Source organism: Balaenoptera borealis, assembly GCF_965194805.1.
Source record: "Balaenoptera borealis genome assembly, chromosome: 4".
NCBI classification, from domain to species: domain Eukaryota; kingdom Metazoa; phylum Chordata; class Mammalia; order Artiodactyla; family Balaenopteridae; genus Balaenoptera; species Balaenoptera borealis.
Window position 1 is genome coordinate 137,903,546 of NC_138861.1, and position 22,258 is coordinate 137,925,803.

The 22,258-nt window shown below is 35.2% G+C and overlaps 1 long non-coding RNA gene across 2 annotated transcripts in view; it reads right to left on the reverse strand.

Annotated features, from left to right (window-relative positions):
* The window catches only part of LOC309627655, a 150,794-nt gene extending 129,268 nt beyond the window's left edge, over window positions 1–21,526 (reverse strand). For both annotated transcript variants that reach the window (XR_014243899.1, XR_014243900.1), the window contains exon 1: window positions 348–21,526. This is a non-coding gene — a long non-coding RNA (uncharacterized lncRNA). The remainder of the gene's footprint in view (window positions 1–347) is intronic.
* Window positions 21,527–22,258: the final 732 nt, after the last annotated feature.

Below are 22,258 nucleotides of genomic sequence, written 5' to 3' on the forward strand. Positions count from 1 at the left end.
CCAATGCAAGGGACATGGGTTTGAGCCCTGGTCCGGGAAGATCCCACATGCTGCGGAGCAACTAAGCCCGTGTGCCACAACTACTGAGCCTGCACTCTAGAGCCCATGAGCCACAACTACTGAGCCCATGTGCCACAACTACTGAAGCCCACGCGCCTAGAGCCTGTGCTCTGCAACAAGAGAAGACACCACAATGAGAAGCCTGTGCACCACAACGAAGAGTAGCCCCTGCTTGCCGCAACTAGAGAAAGCCCGTGCGTAGCAACGAAGACCCAACACAGCCAAAAGTAAATAAATAAAATAAATAAATTAAAAAAAAAAAAAAAAAAAAAAGCTAAAAATAGAACTACCATATGACCCAGCAATCCCACTACTTGGCATATACCCTGAGAAAACCATATTTCACAGAGAGTCATGTAGCACAATGTGCATTGCAGCACTATTTACAATAACCAGGACATGGAAGCAACCTAAGTGTCCAAAGATGTAGCACATATATACAATGGAATATTACTCAGCCATAAAAAGAAACGAAATTGAGTTATTTGTAGTGAGTTGGTTGGACTTAGAGTCTGTCATACAGAGTGAAGTAAGTCAGAAAGAGAAAAACAAATACCGTATGCTAACACATATATATGGAATTTTAAAAAAAGTGGTTCTGAAGAACCTAGGGGCAGGACAGGAATAAAGATGCAGATGCATAGAATGGACTTGAGGACACGGTTAGGAGGAAGGGTAAGCTGAAACGAAGTGAGAGAGTGGCATGGACATATATACACTACCGAATGTAAAACAGTTACCTAGTGGGAAGCAGCCGCATAGCACAGGGAGATCGGCTCTCGTGGTGCTTTGTGACCACCTAGAGGGGTGGGATAGGGAGGATGGGAGGGAGACACAATAGGGAGGGAATATAGGGATATATGTATGCATATATCTGATTCACTTTGTTAGGCAGCAGAAACTAACACAACCTTGTAAAGCAATTATACTCTAATAAAGATGTTAAAAAAAGAAGAAAACAAAGGCTAGATGTATTTTGAAAAGTGAAAGAAATCCATACGTTAACGTTAGTATAGATCTACATTTCCCAGAATGTATAACAAAGAATATCAACAGGTATTTTGAAAAATATCGCTTAATGAAACAAAGTTCTTTGCTTCAGTAAGATTGGGGCACATTAACTTAAATAAAATTATACAAGTTTCTTTATTGCTTGATTTTTCAGAGCATGCATTATGTGTATCTCCAAGAGGGGAATATATTATGTAGCATTCCCTGGACTCCTTGTGCAGTTAACTTTTTCCCATGAGCAGCTTGCTTTGGGAAGTAATCTGAACAAATCTGGTTTACAAGGTAACTGTCAACATTTCATATTTTCAGAATGATTTTTAACCATTCTAATAGTTCTGTAGTGGTATATCACTTTTGCTTCAATTTGTATTTCCTAATGTTGAATGAAGTTGAGCATGTTTCAACATGCATTTTGCCATCTACTTGTGCTCCTCGGTGTGGTATCTTTTCAGGGTTTTTTTCTTGTTTTTTTTTTTTTTTTTAGCAAATGATAATTAATTCACCAATACATTTTAAGATTTTTTGTTTGCTATTCTATAAACAGTCAAGGAATGGAAATTTTTCTATTGGCTCCCCTCTGCTTTTTAATCTCCCCTCTTCCCTGACACATTCTCACGTAAGTGGCAATTATTGCTTTTCCTGTTTCCTAATGAAAGAGAAATAGTGGTATATTGGGTACATGTATACCATGGAGTATTACTCAGCTATAGAAAGGAATGAAATTGGGTCACTTGTAGAGAGGTGGGTGGACCTAGAGTCTGTCATACAGAGCAAAGTCAGGAAGAGGAAGTAAGTGTCGTATATTAACACGTGTATGAGGAATCTAGAAAAATGGTACAGATGAAAGTATTTGCAGGACAGGAATAGAGACACAGATGTAGAGAACAGACATGTGGACATGGTGGGGGGTGGGATGAATTGGGAGATTCGGATTGATGTATTTGCACTGCCACGTGTAAAACAGATAGCTAGTGGGAACCTGCTCTATATAGCACAGGGAGCTCAGCTTGGTGCTCTGTGGTGACCAGATGGATGGGAGGGGGGGAGGGAGGTCCAAGAGGGAGGGGATATATGTATACATATAGCTGATTCACTGTGTTGTACAACAGAAACTAACACAACATTGTAAAGCAACTATACCCCAATAAAAAGAAATAAATAAAAACTAAAAATAAAAATGAGCACTGTTTGCTCTTGTGTTTATTTTTGTAGAGTTTTAAGACTTCCCTGTATTTCGGTACAAGTCAATTATGAGATACGTGCTTTACAGATACTTTCTCCCAGTAGTGGCATCTATTTTCACTCTGTTCACAATAAAGTTTTAAATTTTAATAATGTCCAACTAACCAATTTTTTCCTATCATTGATCATACTTTTGATGTTGTATCTAAAAACTCTTCACCAAAAACAAAGTTGTGGGAATTGTCTCTTTTAAATTGAAGTTTTATAATTTTACATTTTACATCAGGTCTTTGATTCATTTTTATTTTTCTGTAAGTTTTAAGATCATGTCTAGATTTATACTTTTGCTTTGAACATCCAGTACCATTTGTTATAAAGATTATTCTTTTTCCATTGAGTGCCTTTGCATCCTTTTAAAAAATCAATTATCTTTTAGTGGGTCTATTTCTGGGCTCTATATTCTGTTCCATTGATCTTTATCTATATTCTTAGGCCAATATGTTGCTGTCTTGACTATTGCCTTTCAGTAAGGTTTCAAATTAGATGCTGTGAATCCTCCACCTTTGGTTTTCTTCAGAAATTATTGGCTATTCTGGGGCTTTTTACCTTCCATATAAACTTTTGAGTCAGTTTATTGATATCTACAAAGCAGCTTGGTGGGATTTTGATTGCACTGACTGTATAGGTCAAGTTGGGAAAAATTGACATCTTAACAATATTAAGTCTCTCATATATGAACACAGACTATCTCTTGATTTATTTAGAGCTTTGATTTTTTAATCAGTGTTTTACTTTTTTTCATAGCTATATCCTGTATAGATTTTGTTTGATTTTTGTCTAAATACTTCATTTTTTTTGTTGCTGTTGTAAAGGGTATTAATATGAAATTCCATTTTACTTTTGTGTACACAGTTTGATCTAGTATCTTGCTGCCTTGTTATACCTGCTAGGAGATTCTAAGAGGTTTTATTTTTCCTCTTTTAGTAGGTTCTTACAGGTTTTCTAAATAGACAATCACGTTATCTGTGAATAAAGAGTTTTTTCTTATTTTCTAAACTTTATATTATTTGTGTCTTTTTCTTGTCTTATTGCACTAGGATTGCATTTCTAGTACAATGTTGAATAGGAGTGATAAAAGAGAACATCATTGCCTTATTCCTGATATTAGGGGGAAATATTTTCTCTCTCCCTATTAAGTATAATATTAGCTGTAGGAAAAAACGCTATTGCATCTTCTTAATTTTTTTTTTTTTTTGAATTCACCAATGAAAACATCTGAGCCTGGTGTTTTCTTTTTATGGAAGGTTTAAAAATTATTATTTTATATTATTTAATCTATTTAATAATCTATTTAATCAGTGTGCAAATATTCAGGTTATCTATTTATCCGTGTATGATTTGGGGTAGTTAATGTCTTAAAAGAAATTGGTCCATTTCATCTAAGTTATCAAATTTCTGGGAATAGTTGTTCATGATATTCCTTTAATTATCCTTTTGATTTTTCACAATCTGTAGCGATATTCCCTGTTTCCTTTCTGATATTTGTAATTTTTGTCTTTTCAATTTCTTTTCCTAGATTTCCTGGCTAGAGACTTATCAGTTGTATTGTTCTTTTCAAAGAATAAACTTTAGTTTTGTTGATTTTTTTCCAGTTGTTTTCTTATTTTCAATTTCTTTGATTTCAGCTATAACTTTTATTATCTCTTTTTTTTTCTGTTTCCTTCAAGTTTAAATTGCTTTTCCTTCTCTAGTGTCCTATGCTGGAATCTTGAGCTATTAACTTTGATTTATTTTCTAATATATGTGTTTAATGCCATAAATTTTGCTCTAAGCAATGCTTTTGCTGTATCCTACAACTTAAATTTCTTTTTTTACTGTAGTAAAATGTATGTAACACCAAATTTACCATTTTAACCATTGTTAAGTATATAATTCAGTGAGATTAAGGTCATTCACATTGTTGTGTAATCAATCCTATTTATCTTTCAAACTTTTTTGTCATTCCAAACTGAAACATTGTAACCATTAAACAGTAAGTCCCCCTTAACCCCTCCTCCAGCCCCTGGAAACCACTATTCTATTTTCCCTCCCTATAAATTTGACTATTCTAGGTACCTCATATAAGAGGAACCATAAAATATTTATTCTGTGCTTGGCTTATTTTACTTAGAATGCTGTTTTAAGGTTCATATATTTTGTAGCTTTTGTCAAGATTTCATTCTTTTTTAAGAGTGAATAACATTCCATTGCATGTTCATATCACATTTTGTTTATCAATTCATCTATAGCTAGACATTTGGGTGGTTTCCACCTTTTGGCTGTTGTGAATAATGTTGCTATGACCAAGATATACAAATATCTATTTGAGTCTCTGCTTTCAGTTTTTGGGGGTGTATACCTACAATGATAATTCTATGTTTAATTTTTTACAGAAATGACGTACTCTTTTCCACAGTAGCTATATCATTTTACATCTCCACCAGCAATGCACAAGAGTTCCAGCAATGCACAAGAGTTCCAATATCTCCACATCCTCACTAACACTTGTTACTTTTAGTTTTTTGTTTGTTTGTTTGTTAAGTAAAAGCCATCCTAATGCATGTGAAGTGGAAGTGGTACCTCACTGTGGTTTTGATTTGCATTTCTCCAATGATTTCATGTGCTATTGGCCATTTGTGTATCTTCTTTGAAAAATATCTATTCAAGTCCTTTGCCTGTTTTTTTGATTTCTAGAATTTCCTTTTGATTCTTAGAGTTTCCATCTCTCTGCTTACACTGTTCTTGCATGTTGTATACTTTCTCTATTAGAGCCATTATCATATTAAATATAGTTAAAAAAATTCTCAGTCTGACATTTCCAATATGATCGCTCTGTCTTTTCATATTGAGTTTTTCTTCTTTTGCCTCACTTGTAATTTTTGATGAATGCAAGATATGTATTAGGTAATAGGACCTGAGGTAACAAGGCTTTAATGTGATGATCTGTCTAGGAGTTGGGTTATGTTTAACATTTATTTTAGCTATAAGAATCAGGCTTCAAATTCCTATAATGGTCTTGTTTTTAATCTCTGTTCTTGGTTTTGTTGCTTTCCTATATACTGCTCCTAGAGAGACTCTGTGCCTTACAGCTTATTCAGCTTTTAATCTACTGTTATTTCCCTTCTGATTTACTCTCATTTTCAACGTACCTCCTATCACTAAACTGGATGGGCTACCAGGTATGGGTGAAACCTTGGGTTTCTTGCAGAGACAACTGGTGCTAATCTTTCTTCTCCACCAGTTGTGTAATTGACCAGTGAGGAACATAATGAAAGGCAGTAGATCCTTCATGTGCTGGATATTGGGATATCTTTGAACTTTGGGAAATGTTTGGTATCCATTTGTTTGAGGTCTAGGTGTTTCTTACTCTCCGAAATAGATTCCTACATTAATGCCCCACCAATAATCTTACCTATGGGAACTCATGCATGTGCTGGGAGTCCCCAAGACCACCCTCAGGCTCAATGATTCACTGTAAGGACTTATAGAAACTATTATACTCATGATTGTAGTTTACTACTGTGACAGAATACAGATGAAAACCAGCAGAAGGAAAACAGGTATATGAGGCAAAATTCAGGAGAAACCATGTGTAAGCTTCCAAGTGTTTTCACCCATTTGGGTAGCATGGACGTGCTTATTTCTCCTAGAAACAGTGTGTGACAACACATATGAAGTGTTGACAACCACAGAAGCTCACTTGAGCCTTGGTATCCAATGTTTTTATTAAGGGCCATTCACATAGGCATGCAGTTCTTGTGTGACTGAACTCAACTACTCAAATTCCAGCCTTTCAGAGCAAAAATAGTCATTCATCATTAATTACATTTGTTTGCATAAACTATCTGATTAAACTGGTTAGGCATAGCCCATGGCCTCAGGCATACAAAAACATTCGTTCACCATGAAAAGTATTGTTAGCATGAATTATTTCATCAAAGTGGTACACTGTGGTGTAAGCCCTTAGGCATGCAAAACACTCATATTAGGCAGAATATTCTAAGGGCTCAAAGTTTTTCTCCCAAGGGCCAAGCCTGATGATAAGCCTTCTTGCTAGTATGCAGGGTTTATGAAATCCCAATCTGTTGAGTTAACCCTTTCCTTGCACAATGCCTTTATGTAGTTCCTTTCCGTATTGACTCTGTGTTTGGCCATGTGACTTGCTTTGGCTAATGGAATATCAGCAACTGAGATATAAACCATAAGCTTAGTAAGTGTTTGTGTTTGTCTTCGTGGAAAGCTACTGCTATGTTAAGAAGTCTTGTCCAGCCTCCTTGAGAATAAAGAAACATATGGAGAAAAAGTTTCAGCAATTTTATCTATCTGAGCCGAGTTCAGTCAACTCACCGACTTATGAAAAATAATGACTTGTTTTTGTTTTAAGCCATGAGGTTTTAGAGTAGTTTGTTAAACAGCAAAAATTAACTGATACAGGAATTGGGGTTCCAGAAGTTGGACTGATCCCAGAAGGGAGCTGATTGATTGAACTCAGTCTATCTATCTTTGAATTAAAAAAAATAAGGTTAGAACATTGACTTCATAGCACAATAAAAAATAATGTATTGTCAGGACAGAAAAAAAGATAGAAACAAACTAAAACACACACATAAAATAGGCTATAAAGTATATAGAGGTATATTCTATGGGGAGAGTGTACAAATATTGGTAAGTATGCATGTAAAAATTTTTAGGACCATCTCTAAAGTACAGAGAAAGAATAAAATATAATAAAGATAATGTATTCAACATAAGACAAAAATGAAAGAAAAAATTTAAAAATATGGAACAAAAAGCACAAAATCAGATGGCCAGAATAAATCCAGTTGTATTAGTAATTATGATATAAATAGTTAGACTAAATGCTTTAGTTCAGATAAAAGAAAAACGTATTAAAAATTCAACTATATGTTGTTTAAAGAGATGTAAAAAATAGAAATACTGAATGATTCAAAATTTAAAAAAGAAAAAAAATACACCTAGAAAAAGAACAAAACAAAATAAAACACCCTGATAGTTATGTGTACATAGTACAAAATAGACTTTAAGACAAGGGACATTATTAGAGATTTAAAAAAAATACATGTATAAAAACAAAAGGTTCAATTTACTAGGAAGATATAACACTTCTAAATGTGAGTATACCTAATACACAACTCTAAAAAATATAAAGTAAACTTGACAGAATTAGGGAGAAATAGACAAATTCACCATCATAGTTGGAAAATTTAGATAATTTCCTTGTGAACCAGATAGAGCAAAACCTCACTAAATGTTTCCAAAATTAACGCCACTTATGATCGTAACAGGTTTTTTCCCCCCTGGAATTAGTTGGTAATTTCTTTCATTTATATGGATGAATTAATACCCAGACATAGGCAAAAAGCTACAAAAAAAGGAGAACTGTGAAGGACTATTTTCCTTACTGGAATACTGGAATATACTCTAAGGACATTTTATTGAAATCATTTTGGTAATTTTATAGGATTAGTGCAATATAATAGAGGATCCAGAATTATATTGAATGTTACAAAAAATAAAATATGAAAAATATGAGTTCACTTTAGAGGGAAAATATTGACTACTTAATAAATGGTGCTGATACAACTGACATACAACTGATAGAAAATTAAAATGGGAATTTTCTGTTCAAACTAGAGTTGAAAGAATAACATCTTAACCAAGACTAAAAACCCATAAGCTATATGGGAAAGAAAATGTATTTAACCACACACCATTTAAAAAATACTTTGGATCCCAAAAAATAACATTAAAATGTCCAAATGATAGATATAAGAAATATTTTGCACATGATGACAGAGGACTAACTTTTATAATAAATAACTGATATAAATTGACATGAAAAATACAATTAACCCAAAGAAAATGGAAATTTTCAAATTAGAAAATTCACAAATAGTGAAAAAAGCATGTTAAAAGATGCTCAAATTCACTAGTAGGATAACACAAATTAGAACCTCAGTGAGATACAGTTTTCACCTATCAGATTGCCAAATTTAGATAAGGGTATTAATACCTATTGCTAATAAAGAGTGTGGAATAAAGAGAACTCAGGCATTTTGCTGGTAGATATTTAAAATGTTACAGGCTTTTTGTAACCACTTAATAAGTTGTAAAGGCAAATTTTCCAAAGGACACCCTTACATATATGATAGTTTTAACTTAAAAAGAAATTCTGTGTGGTATTGGAGTCTGTTGATGGAGGTGTACCGTAGCAGTAGGGTAACCTGACTAAAGGAAGAAACCACAAGGGAAAAGCCTTCTTCTGCCTTATTCTCCATTGCTACCACCTTGACCTTTGGAGACATAAAGCTTATAGTTAGCTTTATTCATGAGAACCTTTTACTTCTTTATGTCATACATACTGCTTTGGCCTGGAATAATTTTCATTCTCACCTGAGTCTAACTTCAAAATTTGGCTTAATTATCATCAATTCTTGAGTAATTTCCCTGATGCTTTAATTTTTGCTTCCCTTCTGCTACCATCACTTCTTGGTTCTGTGACCATCATAGCTTTTTTTTTTTTCCCTGCCTCAGGTTTATTTGTACAAATAGCACAGGAGGACACCAGCCCCATGCAGACCGCAGCCTAGGGGTCACACTAGTCCTTCTGTCCTCACATAGGTAGATAAAGGACTCTACTCTGGAGCCTTTGTGTGGGCCTGGGGACCTTTGGGAGCCTGAGCTGCAGCCTTGGGCTTGGTTTGAGGCTTGGCCTGGGACTTCGGCCGGCAGAGCCTGAGACCCTTGGCGATAGGGGCATAAGCATGTTTCCCGAGCTTGGGGTGAGCAATTTAGGCAAATCAACTGAGCTTGCGGCTGCTGCCCTTTGGGATCTTGGGCTTTATGAGAGCCTTGATAGCTTCAGCGTGTGCACTCATGGCCTTGACATTGTTGGCCTGCACTTTCTTCAGGCCCTTCTTGTTGTGCTTCTTGGCAAAGTGCGTGTTCCTCAGGAACTTAGGGTCCAGGTCCACCCCCTTAAGAGATTCATATCATTGTGATCAGGGTTTCTTGATGCTGTTTCTGTGCCATTTTCGGGACTGGTTGTGCGGGTGTGGTTCTTGGACTTGGCCATGTCTGCACTGGGGCCTGCAGATCCCAAAGTACCTGGGACCTGAAGACCATAGCATTCTTAACATTATTTTGTACTCAACTATTTAATTGTATGATCTCCTGCATTATATTCTAAACGTATTAAAGACAGTAATCATGTATTCTTTTACTTTATATATCCAATCTTTATGGCATTAAGAAAAAGACTCAATAAAGTCAATGAATTTTTATTTCAACAAAGCCAGAGATTAAGTAAAATTTAAAGATTCCTTGGGAGCATAAGAGCATAATTTATCACTGTGTTCCCAGTTCTAAACATGATGTTTGATCACATACTAGCTTAATAACTATTTATTGAATGAATTTTTAAATGAGTAAATGAGAAACAGCTTATTTCTAATAGAAGTAATATCTATAGCAAAATGTTTCTTAAAGAGTTGTTAATAGCATGCAAGTTGTTAATAGCAAGTCAAAATGGAACCCACCCTAAATAGTATTTTTAATCAAGTTAGCCGTTAGAAAGAAGGAGTGTGTCTACATGATATTCCTGAAGGTAAGAGACAGTGCATTTGCTTCTAGAAATTATCTAGGTCCTAGTAATTATCTAGGTCCTGTATTAAGTACTGAGCTCAAGTCAACCATATTAGAAACATCTGCACTCGGAGCCAGCTGGACCTCCTACTATGGATACAGAAATTTCCAAAACACCCTGAATAGCCATATATGTCTTAGTTGCAAGCAATAAAGACTAACTCTGAAAATCTTGATTTAAAAAAAAATTATTTAAAGGATATTGGAGCTCTTAGAATCTAGGGAATGTTGAGATAGATTGGAATACAGAGAGGGATTATGGGATGTTTGAAGAACCAAGCAGCAGAAATCAGAACGAATATATTACAGTTCAAGAACAGGCAGCAGATTTGTGAGCTACAGCTACTGATGGCTATGAATCTGACCTCTTAGCTATTCCTAAGCCCTGTGTCACACTTCTAGCTTTAAAAGTCTCCTTGAAGCACACCAGGGCAGTGAGATGGAGGATTTGGTTCCTGCAATAGTGAGAGGTGGCCATTTCTTCCCACTCATACACCAAAGGAGATCAGGGAAGAGGGTGTTGGCTACTAAACAATGAAAAGAGAAATACTGGGTTGGCCAAAAAGTGCCTTTGGTTTTTAAGTAAAAATAAAAGACACATTTTTCATTTTCACCAAGAACTTTATTGAACAGCCTATTCATCCTTTTGTTCCACTTCCTTCTGCCATTTTTCAGGCAACTTCATAATTCCATCTTCCCAAAACTTTTTATCTTTTTGAGCAACAACTGTTCCAGGTGCCTTTTATAGTCTTCTAGGGAATTGAAATTTTTTCCATTAAGAGAATTTTGTAAAGACCGAAATAAATGGAAATGTGAAGGTGCAATGTCTGGTGAATACAGCAGATGAATCAGAACTTCCCAGCCAAGCTGTAACAGTTTTTGCCTGTAATCAAAGAAACATGCGGTCTTGCGCTATCCTGATGGAAGATGATGTGTTTTCTGTTGACTAATTCTGGACAGTTTTCATCGAGTACTGCTTTCAGTTGGTCTAATTGGGAGCAGTACTTGTTGGAATTAATCATTCGGTTTTCCGGAAGGAGCTCGTAATAGAGGACTCTCTTCCAATCCCACCATATACACAACATCACCTTCTTTGGATGAAGACCGGCCTTTGGTGTGGTTGGTGGTGGTGCATTTCTCTTGCCCCACGGTCTCTTCTGTTCCACATTACTGTACAGTATCCACTTTTCACCACCTGTCACAATTTGTTTTAAAAACAGAATGTTTTCGTTACGTTTAAGTAGAGAGTCGCATGCAAAAATACAGTCAAGAAGGTTTTTTTTTGCTTAACTTACATGGAACCCAAACATAAAAGGGATTAACATAACCAAGCTGGTGCAAATGATTTTCAGCGCTTGATTTGGATATTTTGAGTATGTTGGCTATCTCCCGCGTGGTATAACGTTGATTCTTCTCAATTAATATCTCGCTTTCAACTTCAACTTGTCTACCCAACCATGGAGCATTGTCCAGCGAGAAACCTCCAGCACGAAACTTTGCAAACCACTTTTGACACGTTCAGTCAGTCACAGCACCACAGCACCTTCTCCATACCCTGCACAAATCTTTTTCTGTGTTTCAGTTGTGTTTTTACCTTTCTTGAAATAATAATGCATAATATGCTGAAAATGTTGCTTTTTTCTTCCATCTTCAATATTAAAATGGCTATGCAAAAATTCCCCATTTTTGATGTCTGTTTTTAAATGCACACTGATATGACAGCTGTCACATACAATCTAACAAAATTGTTTCAAATGAAGTTAAAGACAACTAAGTGCTACTAGAGCCATCTTACAGAAAAAACTGAACGAACATTTTGGCCAACCCAATATGTCCACTACGGAAGATGATGACCACGTGGTGGTATCCATAAAGGAGACTGTCTCATCCTTTCAAACCTAAAATCTAATTGAGATAAGTCAGGAAATCAAAATGGTGTTTCAAAAAAGGAATCCAACCTTGTTCATAAAACGATTGTGTGACACATATCAACAATATGCTTCCTTCTCAGACTTGATGAGAACAAAGATGTGAGGGTGAGAATGCAAGGATAATTTTTTATAAAATGTAAGCTGCAGGTAACTATGATTCCCAGATACTTTGTGATCACTATCTGACATACCTTCTACTATTAAATAGAATTATGTCTCTTTTAGGTACAGAAGCTTAACCACATTAGAAATTTTAAAGAGATTGTTAAAGAAAAGGAAACATTTAAGAGAGGCTCTGGGAAGGGTTTGGATTTCCTGGGTGTATATGACAGTGCTGATTTACCTGACCTCAAGTCATTGCAGTATTGCATACAATGGACAAGAGACAGGTATTTAACTTAATTTTCCATGTACATCTTGTATGTAACAATCTGTAAGAAGAGAGCAGAAGGAAAATAAAACATTTTTCGAATTCTGTTTTCCTCCTATTGAGTTTTTCCTGGAATGGTTTGTGATATAATATGCCTAAAGTTGCTAACAAATTTGGTTGATGAAATTATTTTTGGATTAATTAAATTAACACAGGAAAATCAGCTCCTTGAGATCTTAGTTGTCTAGTGCTGGTGTAAATTATATTCTAGATAAGTGATCATTATGTACAGATAGACACAGTATGCAGTACTTTTATGTTTAAGAATATATTAGACTTAGATCAAATGTTTTTGTTAATTTTCAAATTTATTCTATCACAGGATACATTTCAGTAAAATGTGTACCAAAATAATGTCTTGTGATGGTATAAACAACCTCCCTGTATTTTGATCAATTCATTATAAGCTAATTTAGTGACAGCAGTCATTGTCGAGCGTTGAGTTTCCTTGAGTGATAATTTGCTTTAAGACTTAAGAATTTACCTTTTCATCCATATCCTTGATAATTCAAAGGAGACAAAGAAAATAATCCAGGATTTTAATATTTAAAAAAATAAATCTGATATAGATTGACTCTAAAAACTTTTTTTTAAATGTCTAAATATTGGTTCACAAAGACAATATATTCAATAGAAAAAGAGCTCTATAGATATAAAATCACATGACTCTCATTTTCAGGCCAGCAGCCCAAGAAGCCAAATTAAACTTCAAAATAAAGGTTTTAAAACCCCATTAGAGACAAAAACGCCAACGAACTGAAATCCAGGAAATGAGGAACCATTTATAAGGAAAGAAATAAAACACAACTATACTCATCCTTGGCGGAGCTGTCGAAAGAGGATGAATAAACCATAGACCAGGAAACAAGAGACTGGTCGAAATTCTAATCAGCTTTTAATGACCACACGTGGGCTCATTTGTGACTATTTAAAGCAAAAATAATAATAAGGTAGTGTGAGGTTTAGAGTGTATATAGCAGTAAAACATAAAACAAAGCACAAAGACAAGGAATGGGTAATTAAAATTATACTGTTTTAAGGCTCTTACCCTGTTTGTGAAATACTATAATATTATGTCAAAGTTCTCTGTAAATCTTCTGAGATGGTGTTCAGTGAGCTGGATGTTTATTAGGGTGCTCTTCACATCCCCACTTGTGGAAGGAAGGAGCTGAAACAGGACGGAGAAGAGGGGAAAGATCTTAATGAAGAACCAGTGAAAGCCTCCATCTACCAGTGGGTGCTTTGGAGCTGGCATGGTCCTCAGATTTGTTGAGTTGGGTTGTGGGAACTGGACATTTTCACCCCTGGGATGGGCAGTTGTTAGCCCTGCAAGGAAACATGAGCTTCCAAGACAGAGTTGTCTTCAGCTGAGGCAATCCCAAAGATAACTAACAGCTGAGAGCCATCTTACAGCTGCACTTGGAACAGCTGGGGCAAGTCCTTCATTCCTGGAGGCAAATCTGGTACAACACAACAACCGCTAAGGTGTATAAGTATGTGTTTGTAGGCACATAGAGAACTTGGTGGAAGTATATACACAGGGTTCTTCATATTGTCACCTCAGAGAGTCGGAATTGGGAGGTATGTGGGTGAAAATATTAATTTTTTTCTTGACATACCTTTCTATTATTTAATATTTTACAAATATAACTTCTAAAAATATTTCTTAAAATTTGTAAGGGCACACAAAATGCTATTTTAATTTCAGCATTCTTTTGCATTTGATGCTGATTGTATTTCTTTGAGGACAGTGGTCATCATTATACCAATCAGAGTTTAAAGGAAAATAATATTTCTTTAGCAAGTTTATTCAGTCTGAAAGGTTTTCTTATCTATATTCAGTACATCAGATTTTCTTCTCATTTTTAAAGCTGTGAGTGGGAGAAAATACTATTCTTGCTACCTTAGTTGCCAACCAATGATAGGTCTCTTTGAGCAGAAAACCAATTAGTAGTTATTCTTATTCTGTGGTTGGATATGAGTGTTTTCATATTGAAAAACAAAAAGAAAAGAAAAGAGAGCTTAGTGCACTGTTAGCTGATCATAGATTTTTACTTTGGCTTAAGGTAGTTCCTGATCATCGTCTCCAGCCTTACTTGAGTTAGATTTATAGCGTTGTGCATTTCACTTCTTTTAATTAAACATCAGTAATTCTGAATCGGAGGATGGTAAATGTTCATGGAGAATACTAGTCATAGTATTCCCAAGATGAATAACTGAAACAGATGCCCAGAAGACAGCATGATTTTCTCTATCAAAGGTATGTTAGTATTCTGTTTTCTTCAATTTAAAAAGAGCTATGATGGACAGATGTAGGAACAACTTGATTTTAGAGCCAACAAATTATTTTGAAGGGAAATCTGGTAAGAGAATAACTGTGATGCCTGTGAGTGGATTCATGAACAAGAATTATGTAGAGATGTTTCTCTAACACAAGGGATATGTAAAAATTGTATGTTGATAAGGCAACTTCTGTCTCTACTGGTTATTACTAAAGTCTAAGCATTTATTAGCCATAATTTCTCTTACCCAACATTGAAAGTATATGAATGTAAGCTATTTTTAAAATCATATATATGCTGCAAAGCAGTTATTCAAAGTGCAACCAATAACACATCAGTAGATTTTGAGATATTTTAAATGGTAATGGAATTTCTGTATTTTCTGTGGCAAATTAACACCACCACATACCATCTTGAATGCAATATTGATTATATCACTTTATAAAATTGTCTGCCTGAGGTTTAAGTTACTGACTTTAGCATCTTGTTGGTCTGATAATTGCATTTCAATTTGCTTTGGGAAACCATGCCTGGATTAATTGAGTCGTTATAGTTAAAGTTGGTAATAAACAATAATAGGAAATATTTGTCTGTTCAAGTGCTGCTATTGCCTTTAACCATTTTGAATTATTAAACCATCCAAATCAATACTGCTCACTTATTTTTAATAATGAGTTCAATGACATAAAAGTAAACAGTTTTAGGAAATGACTTTCTTTTTGAAGCCCAGCATGTTGCTATGTATGCAGAGTGCAGAGTGAACTTGCTGCAGCTTTTGGCAGTTTTAAAATTATTGTTAATTAACTTTTCAGCTCAAATTCCTGCAAGCTCAACTGCAGTTGATGAGTTATCATGCCTCAGCCAATAAATCCTGAAGTAATTTCATAAACATAGTTATTTAACCTAAATTGGATTCTCCATCAATCGAGACAAATCAATTTTTAAATGCCATATTATTGTTGAGTTTTTATAATACTGCTTTGTGCTTATATTGGATTACACTTAAAGAACTTAACATTTATGCATTCTAATATCTCTACAGAGAAGGTGCTAAAACAGAAATATTATTAATAGTGATACATATATAGAATGTATACTTAAAATATATTTATTTACCAAAATTGATATGTAAGAGATATACTGTGGTTTTTGATGCAAAGGAAAGTGAACTAGGAATCAGGAGCTCTCAGCTGTAGTTTCAGTACTACCCTGTATAATTTTCATGAAATCCAACAAGTCATGTAATTTACTGAGGCTCAGTTTATGCCTTGGCAAATGAAAATAATGCACTGAATTCTTGTAAAGGTATAGAGTTAATATATCAGAAGTGCCTTATAAAGTATAAAGGATTTTACAAGAACAGAGGATTATTTTTATTGTCTATTATTCTTTTTCATTAATTCAAATTTGTTAAATTCACAATCTATATTTCTATATAGCTGTATTTTATGACTATAATGGCTCCAGATTTGTTTCCAAGGTTATCATGGATTGTATATGATATTTTCTTAATTTAAGCTTCAATATGACTTGTTCCAGGAATCACTATATTCATAAATAAGATGTAGAAATTGATCTCTTAGATAGTAAAATATGCAAAGATCCCAGATTAGATAAAACCCTCTCTGGGTTAAAACTGGAATACTTGATTATGAAAGAATTTCAGGAGTGATGATTCATTTCTTATTAGTATAATCTACATGTAAATAAACCTTTGGTTAAAGGAATATGTGCTTAAAATACATATTATAACAGGATAAAGAAAGTAAAATTCTACTGAAAGCCTAGTTTACTATTTTCTGGAAAAAAAATGGGGATGGGAGAGATTGATGTATTTTGTTTCTGGATAGCTATTTATTGTGCTAAGCATGACCAAATCATTCATTCATTCATTTATTAATGTAGCCCTGTATTGACTATATGCTATATGTTCATTGCTAGGTGCTGACTCTGCAAGGATGTGAAAGAATGGTTCTACTTCCAATATAGTGGGGAGGCCAGCTTGTAAGAGATGATTGCAACAATGGGTTATGTGCCATAATCTATACATGTCTAAAAGTTAAAGACACATCACTCAGAGGTGTAATTGAGAATGCTGAGAAGCCTTCCCAGAGGATAGATGTTTGGATCCTGTATTAGCTGGTCAATTTTACATAACGCCTTCCATTTTTATCTCTGTTCTCACATTTTCTTCTAGTGAGAGAGATTTAAGTACCGTACTTTGTCTAAATCCATATTACTATTTTTATACTCTGCTTACATCATCTCATAGAATTTTAGGTATTGTAAAGATCCTCTGGTTTCATATATTCAGTTTACACAGAGTTACACAGATGCCACAGCCCCAGAGCTGTTCCTGGAAGAGGGAGGACAAGAAAATGGGCATTCTGACTTTTTAGTCCAGGCTATTATCTCTCCTCATGTATCTATTTTCACATTATGTTCTCAATTCCATCCAGATTCAGAAAGCATATGAAAGTCATACAATGATATAATTTTTTTTTAATATATCCGTTTGTATTCCGCTTCAAATCCATTTTGGGTGACCAAAATTTAATGAAGGATTTCAGAGAGAGAGAGAGAGAGAGAGGGAAGGACCGTGAGGGAAGGGGAAGGGAGAAGGAGAGAAAGAGAGGGACAGAGAAGGGGTGAATAGGGAGGTGAAGTGGGAAAGGGAAGAGAAAGAAAGAGAGAGAGAAAGGTGCTTATATTATTGTAGGTAACAAGGCAATGCATTGGATGCAGAATATTGAAAAAAGAAATTCTGTGGTTATATGGGGAAATATAATTTGTGTTACTGGATTTGTAAAGGTTGCTCGTGAACAGAATTATTTCAATCCATCGTGAAGTTTCAGGTGCCTACTCTGACCCAACATAAGATTATATTCCTAAGGTCTTAAAGAGACAGGAATCTATGAAATATGAAACATTAAATTACTTAGTGTGAATTTTGGTGCTGGTAAAATTTTACCAATAGTTTAAGATATGTGTAAGTTTATTTGTGTCCAGATGCTGGCTTTTTCTCAGAGGTGTCCACCTTTCTGTCCTGATGACACTTACACTGATTTTTGAGGTCAGTGTAAGAGCAGAATCCTTTCATGCCCTGGTTCTTTATTTCAAAGCATTTATACTTGGCTATTTAATAATGCTGCATTTGAAGGAAAAACATTATTAACTTTTCATTAATTGTATTTGTTTCTGTAGAACCCCAATAGGGAGCTCTTGATGCCCCACTAGGAAATGACTGGGTAACCCCATTATCAGACCCATGCTCAAGGGGGGTTTCCAGTATTCCCTTTGCTTGCCTTTCAGCAGCTAATATTCTACCTTAAGGTGAAAATTCTAGGTCATAAAAATGTCAATATTTAGCCATTATGACCTTTTAAAATTTATTTTACTTTCTTTGAGTTGGTGAGTTACAATGGGTCAAGCAATGGACTTGAATTCAAATCCCGGTTTTTTTCTACAGATCAAAATTAGTTATGCCTCGGTCCTAGTATTAGTTTTCTTTTGAAATCATTATTGCTACTCAATCAATCCATATTCACTGGTGGTAATAATAGATTTACCTTTTTAAACGAAAATGTGGTTCTTCTATTTTGAAACGAGTACCAAATTTAACTAGGGGTTTTTAGGCAGTGTCAGTTTTACTTTGTGCGGATTATTTCCTACCACGACTGATTCCCCACATCAATTTTTTCTTATTTTCTAAGTCATTTGTTAAGACTCATTTATTTTTTCTGTATAACAGTACACCAGGAAGTGATTTAGGCAGTTTGTTCTGCTTTATGTTGAAAAGGATAGGCCAATAATATTTATTATGAATTGGTTAAATTGAGTTTGTATTGAGTTATTAACTAACATGTGAGTAAATTGTGAGACATCTCTCTCAGATATTCTAGGTCGTTCTATATCCAAGTTGCTAATCCAGTTCTTCCATGTATTTTTGGTCACTTAGTGAATTAATAGTTAAAATTGATTGAGCATTATTTTCTTAGTGTTAGACCTTGTGCTAAGTGTTTCCACACATTATCTCATTTAATTCTCATAACAACCTTGTAAGGACTCCCCATTTATAGATAAGAAATTAAGGCACAATGAAGTTAAACAATTTGCCCAGTATCACAGTCTGGTAGGTTGTGGACCCAGGGTTGGAAATGAGGCAGCATAACTCTGGGATTGGTCTCTCCATTCTTCTCTATATTACCACATCAGCAGAGGGAAAGGCCATGTACAAATGGTGGAATCAAAGAGGTGTGTTTTTAGTGTATACATAAAATAAAATTGTTACATATTGTAATGCTGCTTTATACTTTTGTTTTTATTCTCTACTTCAAATTCCAAACATGTTTTTTTTCTGCAGTAGGGTAAATACTCTTCTCAAACATGATACAATAATGATGTCACAAAATATCATAGTATGAATATACCATAATTTACTTAATTATTCTCTACTTTTGAATATTTATGTTGTTTTTAATTTTCAGATTCAAAGAGAGATTAACACATGTTGATGCATAAATGTCTTAGCTCGGACTACAATAATAAAATAGTATAAACTGGGTGGTTTATACATGACAGAAATGTATTTCTCACAGTTCTGGAGTCTGGAAGACCAATATCAGGGTGCCAGGATGATCACATAGTTGGGTTCTGGTCAGAGTCCTCTTATGGGTTGTAGGCTGCTAACTTCTTATATCCTTACATGGAGAACAGAGAGGGGAAGCAAGCTCTCTCATGACTCTTACAAGGGCACTAATCCCATTCATGAGGGATCTACCATCATGACCTCATCTAATCCTAATCACCTCCCAAAGGCCACAACTCCTAATACCATCACGTGGGAGGAGGAGTATGGTCTCAAAGTATGAATTTTGGGGGAGGGGGGAACAAACATTCCATCTATAGCAATAAATAATTATTTCTTTCACATACGTTTTTAGACAGAATTTTGTGACCAAAGAGTTTGAGCATGATCTCTGATAAGTCACTTGACACTTCAGCTAAGGAAGCACTCTATGAAGACTCCCTCCCCCACAATAATCACACACTTGCATAATCTCCAATTCTAAAATTCAGAGGGAACCTGTGACTTGTTCTAGTCAATAAAGTTTGACAAAGGTGATGTGTAATCAAACCCTTGATGAGGTTACATTAAATGGCAAAAAAAAAAGTTTTTTCCAAATGCAATTCATGTCCCAAATCCAGTTTTTGAGTTAATCTAAAGAAAAATTCTCCTAGGTGGGTTTGACTTAAAACCTCTTAAAAGAGGATCTTAGGCTCTCTCTGTGTTCAGAGATGCTTTCTTGTGGGCCTTGATTAAGGAAGCTACCATGAGCTCAACTGCTATAAGTAAATGACGTGGAGGAGCTTGGTAGCACATTTTTCTCCACTCATGCCTCCAGGTTAGAGCATAAGTCAATCAACACCTTGACTGTAGACTTGTAAGACCCTGAACAGAGGACCCACCTAAGCTATGCTGGGTTCCTGACCCATGGAAACTGAAATAAATGTATCTTAAGCCATTAAGTTTGTGGAGCCAATGCTGTAAATTTCAGCCAGTCTGAAGGCCTGAGAACTAGGGGATCTGATAGTGTAAGTCCTGGTCTGAGTGCAGGAGAAGACCAATGTCCCAGCTCAACAGTAAGAAAGAGAGTGAATTCTTCCTTCCTCCACCTTTTTGTTCTATTCAGGACCTCAACGGTTTGGATGATGCCCACTCTACCCACATTGGGAAGGGCAATCTGCTTTACTCAGTCTACTTATTCAAATGCTAATCTCCTCGTTAAACGTCACACACCCAGAAATAATGTTTAGTCAAATATCTGGGTACCCCGTGTTCTGGTCAAGTTGACATGTAAAATTAACCGTCACAGGACAGATCGAAAAATGGAGCAAGACAGGAACCCAAGAGGCAAAATGTTCTTCAGAAGAAGGCAAGGAGTCAAAGGGAGAAAAATAAACTTGGTGATAGTAAAAAGATATTAAGTAGAAATTTTTTCAAAAGAGGTACTTTAGAGTCCACGTTGTAAACTACCACCAATAAAATCTTAGTTCAAATTACAATATTCAGCCATTGTTTTAAGATAATTGTAACCTTTGGACTAAATCTAAGAGGTATAGAGGCTTTGTTCAAATCTAGCATGGGATTACTCAGAGACAACTGATAACTGGATTACACAAACTATATTATATTGATCATCTTCATAACTCCATGAGGTAGATTCTTGTTCTGGCTTGTTCTGTGTCAGTTTGGTTAAGTTGGAGTTCAGGTTCCTTGAATCTCTTTTCTGGTATAGTTTTAGTTAGAGTTTGCTGTAGTAGGAACTTGGGTGAGATTTGTAGGATGGAAGTGTAGGAAGCAGCCGTTACTCATAGATATTTGTCATGGTCAGATATTGTTTTGGTCAGAAACAGAAGTGCCCAGTGGATTCCAATTTGTTGCTCCTTTTACCTGCATCAAGCTTATCGTCTGGACAGATAGCCCTGCTGGGCAACAGTGGCACCAGATTCAGACCAGTTACTTGACTAGGCAAGACTGCTAGATAAAGATTATGGCTTCTCATAGACCTCTTCAGAAGCTCCCTCTTCATACTCCTACTTTGGTGGTTGAACAAGCTTGGCCTCTTGAATCTTCCAGCAATCTCTGATATGTACACAGTGCCAGTGCTTCAGACTAATTAATACTGACTTTCTCTGATGCTCTAACTTCCCCTTCCAGATATTTACCCAGCCTGCCCACACCCCAGCCCCAAGAATGTGTAAAGGATTTATTCCTATAAGGCTCATAGTAGCTCTGTTTTCTTGACTGAACACTGACTGATAGACACAATTATATTATTATTATTTAAAAATTTTTATTTTATATTGGCGTACAGTTGATTTATAATGTGTTAGTTTCAGGTATACAGCAAAGTGATTTACATATATATATATATATATATATATATATATATTCTTTTTCAGATTCTTTTCTCATATAGGTTATTTCAGACTGTTGAGAAGAGTTCCCTGTGCTATATAGCAGGTCCTTGTTGATTGTCTATTTTGTATATAATAGTGTATATATGTTAGTCCCAACCTCCTAATTTATCCCTCCCTCCACCTTTCCCCTTTGGTAACCATAAGTTTGTTTTCTAAGACTGTAAGTTTGTTTCTGTTTTGTAAATAAGTTCATTTGTATCATTTTTTTTAGATTCCACATATAAGTGATATCATACGATATTTGTCTTCTTCTGTCTGACTTAACTTCACTCAGTATGATAATCTCTAGATCCATCCACGTTGCTGCAAATGGCATTATTTCATTCTTTTTTTACTGCTGAGTAATATTCCATTGTATATATGTACCACATCTTCTTTGTCCATTCATCTCTTGATGGACATTTAGGTTGATTCTATGTGTTGGCTATTGTAAATAGTGCTTCAGTGAACATTGGGGTGCATGTATCTTTTCAAAACATGGTTTTCTCCAGATATATGCCCAGGAGTGGAATTGTAGGATCATATGGTAGCTCTATTTTTAGTTTTTCAAGGATCCTCCATACTGTCCTCCATAGTGGCTGTACCAATTTATATTCTCACCAACAGTGTAGGAGGGTTCTGTTTTCTCCACACCCTCTCCAGCATTTGTTGTTTGCAGACTTTTTGATGATGGC